Here is a 10,921-nt window from a genome sequence, read left to right as displayed (position 1 = left end):
GACAACCGTATAAACAATTAATTATGCAAATAAGTCAATCTGCCTGCAGTTATTAATCAACTATTCTGCACCTAGCAGTGTGCTAGATGGCACATGATGCAGAGTGATGGCCTTCCAGATACATGCTAGTTTCTCGGGAATTATTTTGGGAAATAAAATAACAAAAGCTATTCAAGTTAAAGGCAATTGGTATTTAAAAATCAATGTGCAGTCATTATTTGGTTTTCAGTCATAACCCCAAATCACTGCTCTACACTTGTCCTTTCCACTGACTTGAGGAGGTCATTTAAATTTACAAAGGGCCCTAAATCACAAACATAACTGTCTAGTAACTTTGGGATGGGTGGATGAGACTCAGACAGAAAGACAAATTGAGTTATGTTCTTCTGGTTGTCTAAGAATATCACTTTGAAGGATTTGGCTGCTTTAAGTACTTCCTTAAAAACAAAACAAACTACACCCCAACACCAACAATAAACCAGCTCTCCTCCTTAAAGAGAATGTTGTGCTTTAGCTTCCTTTTTAAACATTAGGATATAAAAATCTGACATTTGGATCAGCTTCAGGATTCCAAGAGGAAAGAGATGGCATGCTCAAATTGGGTATTTCAAAGAGCCTTTTATTGACAAAGAAAAGAAAAGAATTACCATGGTAGAGTCAGGGTATATGGGACCACAGGGGACAGAGCAGGAACCCAGTAGCAGCTGACGTGCCACTAGTCCCGGACCTGAGAGGCGGAATCACAGATGCTAACAGAAAGGAAGCTATGCAAGCACGTCTTGTAGAGATGACAAGCAGGATCCATTTTTGGCTGTCATTTCTCCTTCCTCCTGCAGATGCTTTAAACATTTTAAAGTTGTCCTTCTTAGTTCTTTACCAGTAGATGAACTGGCATTTGAGGAGCTGAAAAGAGGATAACGAAACAATCACTTCTTCCAGGATTTCACCACTGCTACTGTTCTCTCCAAGACCCCTACTGATCTGACATGCAATCCAATGGACAACGATCTGCTCTTGGAGTTATCATGGAACTCTCAGTTATAAATGATAAAAATCCAGCTAAAATTGGCTTAGGAAAAAGGATCATTTGGATCATGTAATTGAAAAGTCTCAGTTCATAGCTTTTCCCCAATTGTTGTGAAATGACCTGGCTGGTTGGCAAGCCATTCCTATGAGCACAGAGATGACTGTCTGATGGTATGTGCCTGAGTCATGTTCTAACTCTGGGGCTATTAGGGGAATTTACTCCAAATAGAGCACAAGAGCCAAAAGTAGAGGAAGCATGGCTCCCCACAGCAAAGTTAGAATGTCGTTGCCTGAAGAAGGGACAATCCATTAAAATCCATTAGAGTTGTTACCTTGCTTGTCTTACTTGTGAGAAGTATTTGGCATAGATGGCCCCTCTATGAAATACTTCTTCCCTGCCTTCTTTGAGATTATTTAACTTTTTGACCACCTTGGGCCATTTCTATCAGTACTCTCCGTAGTTCATATACTCGTGCCAAGATTTGTTTAGACTAGTGGTGGCTCATATTCCAACATTTCTAAACTCCTGGCTTCCGCTGCCATTGATTGCTTTGTCAACTTTTCCACCTTCGGTCTTTGCTTCCAGTGGGGACAAGGGTCTGACCTCTGCAGATCCTGTATAGTGCTTACCATGGGGATGCTGTAGCAGCTCCAGCACCCAAGTTGAACTTTGCCCTTTCTTACCCTGAAACAAAATCCCTTTCATGGGCTTCGTATGACTTTTCTGAAGAAGTCTGGCATGAAAAGGCCTGTGATTATTTTGTCTTGTGAGTCTGTGGCTAGTTGGGCAATGCATCACCTTTTACTTGCTTTCCCTATTTCCTAGACTTACTTGTGTTTTTATCCATACTGTACTTATCCAGGCATGGTACCCTAAAAAAACTACCAGCACACAGCTTTGTCTCAGCATTTACCTCTCAGAGAAACTGGCATAAGATACAAGACTCTTTCTTTGCCTGTCATGCAAATTTGATATTTATCGGGGGTACTTCCCAGGTCCTCTCCATTCCTCACAACCCACATTCTGCCTGGGGAGGCCTCATCTGCTCTCATGATTGGAATCCCTGAGACTCCTAGGTCTCCGTCCAGGCTTTGCTCCTGAGTTCCAGAACCAGCTCCAAGCGAACATCACTACTCAGATGCTCTGCAGGTATTCAAACACAATATGCCCATATGTCCAAAAGTTAAGTAATAGAATCTTGCACTTATTACTCCAAATTGCTTGTGCTTTGACGTTTCATATCTTGTGAATGACTTCTTCAAGTAGTCAGGTGCCTACGTTAGAAATCAGAATCATTGCTGACTCCATTCATCCCACGCAGTACAGCCTGTCTCTCCCCAGGCTTTGGCACTTCCATCTCCTAAGGGCACCTTGGTCACATCCATCTTCACTTCATCTTCACTGTCACAGCATGTCCAAGCCATTCCCCCATTTCTCCTATAGCTCTCCAGCCCATTCTTTAGTGAGCGGCCCTTGTAAAACATATCTCAAAGGCTTTCTTTTGTTCTTAAATTTTCCTTAGTATTATGTCGTCTGGCTCTATTGTATTACTCCTGCATATCTTTCTGGCTACTTTTTCTGTCCTTATGAAATCTAGGCTTCAGCTCTACTGATTTTTTTTTTTCCCCACAGTCCCATGATCTTTCTCACTTCTAAGTCTTTCCATATTTATTTTCCTTGCTTGAAATGGCTTTCCCTCTCTTGAAATGGCTTTCCCTCTCCTCTTCACTTTGTTGACTTCTACTCATACTTCAGTTCTCAGTCTACATATTACTTTCTTCAGGAAGCCCTCCTGGATCTTCTTTTCCATTAGTTCATGAGGACTGTTCTTGCTGTAGATTCCATGGTCCCCTGTATGTCTGCTCTCATTGCACTAGAGCATTTAATCAGAAAGGTTCACTGTCCTTCTCCTTTGTATATAGGGATGAGGCCTATGTCTACCTTGTCCATAACTGCTTCCCTCAAAAAGTGTCATGGTGACCAACACACAGTAATTGATTAAATATATACTGGAAAAAATAAAAAAAAGAAAACCAACACAAAAACCTCACTTAAAATCATTTTTCTGATTGCAGGTTTCCAAAATTTCAGAAAACAAATGGGGATAGTCTTGCCTTTTTAGATTATTTTAGAAGTTCTCCTTAAAAAATGACAGGAGGTGGCATTTTAATGACTTTGAAGACACTGAACTCTAGGGTAAAATGGACTATCACTCATTCTAAGAAATAACACCACTGAGATGTGGATGCAATTCCTATTACATAATCCAAAGTTTCTCTGGTTTCTGTTTTGAATGCTGGATTTGACAAAATATAGAGTGTAATGCTTATCATTTAAAAAAAGTTTTTAAGAATGGGTTTCACAGGAAGTGACTGTTGAAGGACTTGGGGTGGATTGCCTGCCAGGACATGGACTGTCACCCATACAGATGTTCCCATGACACACACTGCATTCTTACACACTTAGTGTCTTTCACTTTTAACAATCCATTGCTTGTCCACAATAGCCCAACTATGGAAAGAACCTAGATGTCCATTAACAGATGAATGGATAAAGAAGATGTGGTGTATATATATACAATGGAATACTATGCAGCCATCAAATAAATGAAATCTTGTCTTTTACAACGATGTGGATGGAACTAGACGGTATTATGCTGAGCAAAATAAGTCAATCAGAGATAGGCAGTTATCATGCATTGTTTCCATCTTATGTATTCCTGTATTTACAGTTTATCATCACTTGAATAGAAATTAATGATAGTGATTTGTAGGGTTATGAAATGAACTTTGGGTTCATAAAGAATGAGAATTTAGAAAATGTGGTAAGTTTCCAAAGATATCAAAATTAATAAAATCTACAAGTGTTGAACATAATACAGTGCTGTATACATATAATAGTATAGCTTTAAACTATAAACACCGGAAATATATAAATGCACCTGCATGATAGGGGACGGGTTTGACACAGGGAGGGGTCTGCCCAGAGGGATTTCCACTTCTCAATTCTAGGTCTAGAGCAAGTTCTATAAACTCAGCAAGGGATTCTTAATATCTAAGCATATTATCTTCTAGAATTGCTTTCTCTTTAGTATTTAAATGCTTCAGTTGGCAATTTTGGAAGCGAATGGAAAAAACAGAGGGCAAGCACCATAAGACAGATACAAAACCTTGTCCTGTGCACTGTTTTGCAGTTTTAAATGTAAATAGGTGTCTCATATATTATGAAGAGAATTGGTTTAAGTCTCTGAAAATCATTTTCTAAGCTCTATTTTACTTGTACCTCTAAATTAAGCCAGGCTGCAGAAATTAAACTGTCTAGGAGATATATGACCAAAAAAGTCCTGTCAGCCAACAATTTCTACATTTACTTTCCCTACAGGATGAGAAAATAACTTTAAATTTTAGGCCATTTCATCCAGGCTCTGTACAAAGAATCATTCAAAGTAGTATCTTCTTCAGTCTCAAGATTAACTCTGTCTTCTAGGATGGCTCAAATGTGGCACTTTCCATGAAACTGCCCCATCTTTTCCTCCCCAGGCAGATCTAGCTCCATGGTCCTTGGAAATGCCTGAGACAGCTCTCTCTCCCATTTGGACTTGGAGTGATTCAAGTGTAGAGGATAGTATTTTGTCCCACATTGTAGCCCTGGGTCAAGCACAGTACCAGTCTTTTTATAGCTCATCAGTAAATATACGCTGAGTGGTAGATGACAACTAAAGAGGCCTCTTGGAGAGACTATTAGAAAACCAGAGGCTGTGATTGTTGGGATGCTCTATTAACACATATTTAAAAATATAACCTACTGTTAAGCCATGGTTCCATTATTTTATTCATTTTGTGGGTAGTTGATTATCTGAAATATGTCTAAGAGATATGATGATATATCCCAAAAGATCCTTCAATTCATTTCAAAGTAATAATTTTGAAGAGTAAATTATAAAACAAGGCAAAGTTTTGGAGAATAGTAACATCTTAGGGAAGTATATTTTTGGGGAAATAATGTCATTTTTTGTGTATATTTAAGTGGATTTTGGATTAGATGGGAAATGTGATTTTTGAAGTATTTTGATTCAAAACTGTCACATGTGAAATCTGAGTTAAAGATCATTCACATCACAAAATTAGTCCAAAGTCTCCAAAATGGAAATATAGCATGGGAATCCCAGCAGACCCCTAGTTGTCCAAACTAAAACAGACACTACATCAGTAATGCACTTCATTCACATAAACCCCAGAGTAGATCTACTTAAGAAGATCTTTGGGTTTCCACAGAATCAAGCTCTTACTATAACTTGCATATTTAGCAAATACTTAAAATAAGTATATTCTTTTATCTTCAATTTGGGAAGATATTTGAAAAATTGGGATCTAAAAGTATCTGTGCGTGTATGTGTGCACATTCATGTATATGTGTAGAAAATACTGTCACCTCTTTATTACTTTAAGCATAGTCATGCTCTTTCATATGTAAATAAGATCCCATTCAGAAAAATTAGTTTTCATTTTACTACCACCTTCTACTCAAAAATTAGTATGATTTTGTTATTTTATTAAATGTAGGTGAATAAACTGTATCATTTACATATCATTTAATTGATTTAGGCTTTATTTCCCGCTCCCTAAAAAATGTACAAAAAGTGAAGTAATAATTTTGAGAAAATGCAGGAACTTTGGTTGAGTTCTTGCTAAGTATGAAGTAAAAAATCATCCTCAAAAAATAGCTGCTTTTCTGTTGAATTATCCTTGATCTTATGATAACTAACTTTGAGATCAAAATGAAGAGGGGGTGAAGAGGTATTTGTAGTAGTTACCCAATCTCTATTTTTATACTGATAAGCTTCCCCTTGTCCAATTAGCATTGAGAATGGTCAAGATTCTGCTGTGATTTGACTTAGGAGGGTATATCATTATCGAAGTAATGTAGATCCCTTCTATCAGTAGTATTGGTCACACAATTTCTCTCTGGATGTTAATTTAATCTATTTAGGAAGAAATTCTTTAAAAATCATATTTTTAAGATAGTAAAGCTGTGAATAGCAAGCTGCACATATAACTACACAGCTGTATGCAGATGACTGCGTGTATAATTAGGGAAACAAATCATCTGCCTGATGTCTAACACTGTGCTAGGTGTTCTAAACAGTGCAGAACAAAGACCTTTAAAATTTATATTGATTTTTGGGAAACTACTGTAAATAAACATTATAAAATCATTCAGAAAAAAGGCAGGATCAATATTTAAAATCGATGCATAGCCATTACTTTGCTTTTAGTAGTTACTAACATGGCTACTTCATACTTGTTCTTTCTAGAGCCCTGACAATTAGGTAAATGTCTGATTGACTTAATCTTTCAAAGGCTCTCAGAGTCATAAACCCAAATGTCTAGTAACTGGGATAGTGTCAGATAGATAGACAGATGCCTGTCTGGGAATGTCATTTGGAAGGATTTCACTGTTGAATGGCCCACTTTCCAAACATAGAAACACAAATCATTTTTAAGTCCTACCTGAAGACTGGTACTGATCAGTGTTCCCTAATAAAGGTAAGGATATAAAACTTTGCCATTTGTATCAGTCAAGGTCACACGAGGAAATAGATAGCACACTGAAATTAGAGTATGTTGAAGAAGTGTCACTGACAAAGGAAATAATTAAAAAGATAGGGGGAAAGTGTAGGGAACCACATAGGTTAGTGCAGAGTATGGAATAGTAGTGCAAATGTTGCCTTTGCTTTGTCTAAAAGAATGAGGGATTATTGACATGAGGAAGGAGAAAGTTCTTTCATAAAGGTCAGACCGAGCATAGTAGTGACCTTTGGGGAATACTCAGTTAGCCTGACACGAACTCACAGGAGCTAGGCAGGAGAATAATCCCTGTCCTCTCTCTTTCTCCTCTTTTTCAACTACTGACTCCCCATTGGCCAAATAAGGCTGAGAACAAGTGAGTTCTTTGTGTCCTTTAAATTTGGGCTAGACATGAATGGATGGACAAGGCATGGATAAGGGGAGTGGAAGGGCAAATGGAGGATAGTCAGCACAATGTCAAAACTAATTGTTCTTTTATGTCACTAGGGTTAGTCCTTTAGAACAAAAACACACCTAGTGACTTCACAGCTTCTTTGACAGGAAGAGTTCTTTCTCAATAGAGGGGAGGCTATGTTACGAACGTTTGAAGCCCCGAATGGGAAAATTCCCTTAGGTGGGTGTTAAACTATAAAGGCAAGTGACCTAACAAGGAAGACAATGGGTCTTATCGGTGGAGCAGGTTAATAGGACCCCTTTCGTCCACTGTTCTCTGGACAGCCCATGGGAGGCTAATAAGGCCCAACATCAGACTCTACGAGGGAGACCCAGCCCTTGAGCAATGTGGCTCTTAAGCTCTATGACTGTGGCAGAACCAACGTGACCCCGGCACAGTTAGGAACTGGGTCTAAGCTTTGCTGCTGAGTTAGTATGATTTGGTCTTGTGGTGTAACATGCTGCCTCAGTATTCTACAAGGCTTAATTGCAGTGAGGGTTAGGATAGGACACAATTTCGTAGGAGACCAGCCACAGAGAATTGGCCTTACTTCTGTGGGTAAGGTTTTGTGTAGTAACTTCCCAGCTGATCAGGACATTCTTCCGTTTCTACCAGATTGAGGGCTCTTTAAGCAATGCTGGAGTTCTGTGGAGGCTTTAAGTACTAGGACTCAGACACGCTGAGTCACAGGTTCTGATCTCAGGACTGATTCTAATGAGATGAGCTTGGCCAAGTTCTTTCCTTTTTCTGGCTTTAACTTTTCTCAAAATAGTAGTTGGGGAATGATCAGGTGGGTGCTGGATCAGGTTACTGAGAATCATTCCTTCTGATCTAATATCCTGTGGTTGTACCCTCTGTAATTGTTATCAGTGTCTAGTCCTCATCAAAGTTCTTAAAATTATGACCTGAAAAAATTTTTTGAAGATAACCTGTGTCTGTTTAATACTTTGTAAATGCTAGATAGTGAGTACTGGGAGAATTTTGAACGTACCCATGACGTTATAGGAAATGTATGCCTCCTTTTGGGTTTACCAGCAAAGATTTGTGTTTAGGATTGGCTTCCCTATGAATTACTTTAAAAAACACCAGGACATTGAAAATCAGCCCCAAATGTCAGCTAAGGTAAATAGGAGGGATATACCTGAGAAAAGGCTCAATTCTAGTTGACCTGCACTTAACAGGTGATGAAGTGATTTGCATAACACCTCTGTGTTTAAAGAGAGTAAGACAGAAAGAAACCAAAAAACAAAATGAAATAAAAAAACTCCTTTAAATATTTTTGAAGTTTTAAATCACATAGTAAATATGTTTTGATTCTTCTAAATAATAATAACTAGTTTCTATATCAAGAGATTAAATATCCTTGTCCCTGAGGGATTGTCTTTCACTCTTTATAATTTTCTGAATTTCTGGAATTTTAATAATAAACTTGAATTATTTTTATTCTAAAAAGTTCCCATTTTCCTCACTGATGCATGGTTGCATGCTAGTGTGGCTTAAGGTCCCAACCTATCCTTACCCGTAAACACTGGACCTCTTCTGGCCACTAACTCTAAGGACCTGCTCTGTGGCTGCTGGCCATTTTCTCATACGGGTTTAAAAGCATAGAGGGGATTTATGTGTCATAAAATTAAGTGGAATTAAGTGGAGAATAACTCCTTCAAAAGAAGGCTCTGAAAAAAATTTGTGAGATTTGTGGCACAGGGGAAGGTTATACCTAAAGGTTTTTTTGTTTGTTTGTTTGTTTAAATTATTAGTCCTCCCAAGTACTTCCGTGAAGGTAATTCTGTGACTTTCTTATTTTGAAGTAATCTCTTCCTGGATTTACACTATATTCTATCCTGGAAACATTTCCCTGTGCTTGGGAACTTAGTGCCAAGATTAGCCTTTAATTGACACTGATGTAATTTTCCTGAATGCCAGCTGTCCTCGGACTGGCTTACCTATGACAAGCCTAAAAGAGCAAACATGGTATAAAGCATCTGCGGGCTTCTGAGAGCATTGTTGTTATTGCGACTAGGTATTTCATGGTTCATTTCTTAGCCTCAAAGACCCATCCATGGGAACAAGGCAGCTTCTTCTAAGCAAAGTTCCGCCAGCCTGACAATTACTTCGATCACCTTCCTGTTTTGTAGGTCAGTATTTACCCAGCAGAAATGTAGCAGTACTGCATAACTTTATGAACACTAGTCAAAAAAATCCATTAAGTATTTCAAGTATTCTCTAAAACCATTAGCATAATTGCATAATTGTATTTGGAGATTTCTTTCATCTAGAAAATAAAGCTGTTTTCAATTCCTATGGAAAAGTCTATGATTTTTCTACCATGTTCTTGGGAGATAGAAAAATTTGGAGGACTGTGATGTAACATTCAAAAGAAGTAAATGGTGTAGACCAAGACTGATGGACCGAAAACATAGCTAAGTTGGACCTGCCTCAGGGATCTTCAGAAGGGACCCACTGGATTCCTTTGTTGGCACAAGTCAGCATACAAAAGAATACAAAAGCAGCCAGAAGAAAATCACAGCATCTTGCCTTAACCAAATCTAATTCCCTACTTCCCTTGCATCCGTAGTTCCCTCCTTCTCTTTTTCAAATACGTCTCTGTGCCTGAGTCCAATCCCTCAACCTGTTCATTAGACTTCATCACCTCTAGTTCATTAGACTTCATCACCTCTAGTTCACTCAAGATCATCTCTGAAATTATTGCCTTCTAAAAATCATTTTTTTCTCCGAAATGGATCATTCTCATTGACACTCTTTCTATATTTCAATAAACAAAACCAAAAATCCAGCGCTCCCTTGAATGTTTCCCTTTCCTCAGTTACTACTTCATTTTTTTACTTACCTGGGTAACAAAACTGGGAATATGGTTTCCAAATCCTTCTCTTCCATTCCTCTTTCTGTACAGTGTTAGGGAGCACCACTCCTCACCTGACCATGACAGGGTTCCTGTCGAAGACAACAGAGATTTCTGTTCTGTCAAAACCAGCGGTCAATCCTCCCTCCTTATCTTATTACAGTTCTCAGCAGCATTTGGCCTGCTTCACTGCACCTCTCATTCTTAGAACATTCTTTTCTCTCCAAAACATCACTCTCCAGGCTTTTCTCAGGCTTCCCTGTCTCACACTCTTTCACATCTTTTGGTGACTTCCCTCTCTCTGATCAGCCTTTGCATGCAAGAATTCCGTTCCCAGGACCAGCCATGTTCTCTTTCTCTTTTCTCTCTATCCTGCTCATAGGTGAGCTCATCTAGTGCCCTGGCTTTCAATACTATCTTAATAGGAAGTGTGGAAGTCTGAGAGTTTTTCCTGCCTCTGGAGGTGACAGAACAGTGCTGAGGTTTTAGCTGACAGCACACGGATGCAAACAAAGTCGTTAACATCTCCAGGGCCAGTTCTAAGGATGGCTAGCTGTAGTATGGGACGCTTCCATGCTACAGGGACAAGAGGGTTAGAATCACCTAAGTGTGTGTCTCCTGGATGGCTCAGTTCATGACCTCAGGGTCACGAGTTTGAACCTGCTCGGAGGCCAGTGCCTAACCCTGTGTGGGCTCTGCACTCAGCTGGAAGTCTGCTTGAGATTCTTCCTCTCCCCTTTGCCCCTCCCCATGCTCACATTCTCTCTTCCTCTCTCTCAAATAAATAAATAAAATGTTTGTTTGTTTGTTTGTTTGTTTGTTTAAAAAAAAAAAAACCACTTAAGCATCAAGACATTTCCAAGGAGAAGGAAAAGTGAGGAAGAAAGAAGTGGTCTTTGAGAAGAATGTGGGGGATAAGAGGACATCCAAGATCCTTCATATAAATTTATGGGAATCTGAATCATTGGTGATTGATTGTCTCTGTTGGGAAAGTGGTTTTACTTTAGGTGAAC

The sequence above is a fragment of the Mustela lutreola genome, chromosome 3 (assembly GCF_030435805.1).
Source record: "Mustela lutreola isolate mMusLut2 chromosome 3, mMusLut2.pri, whole genome shotgun sequence".
Classification (NCBI taxonomy): Eukaryota; Metazoa; Chordata; class Mammalia; order Carnivora; family Mustelidae; genus Mustela; species Mustela lutreola.
Note: the sequence above shows the minus strand (reverse complement) of the source record.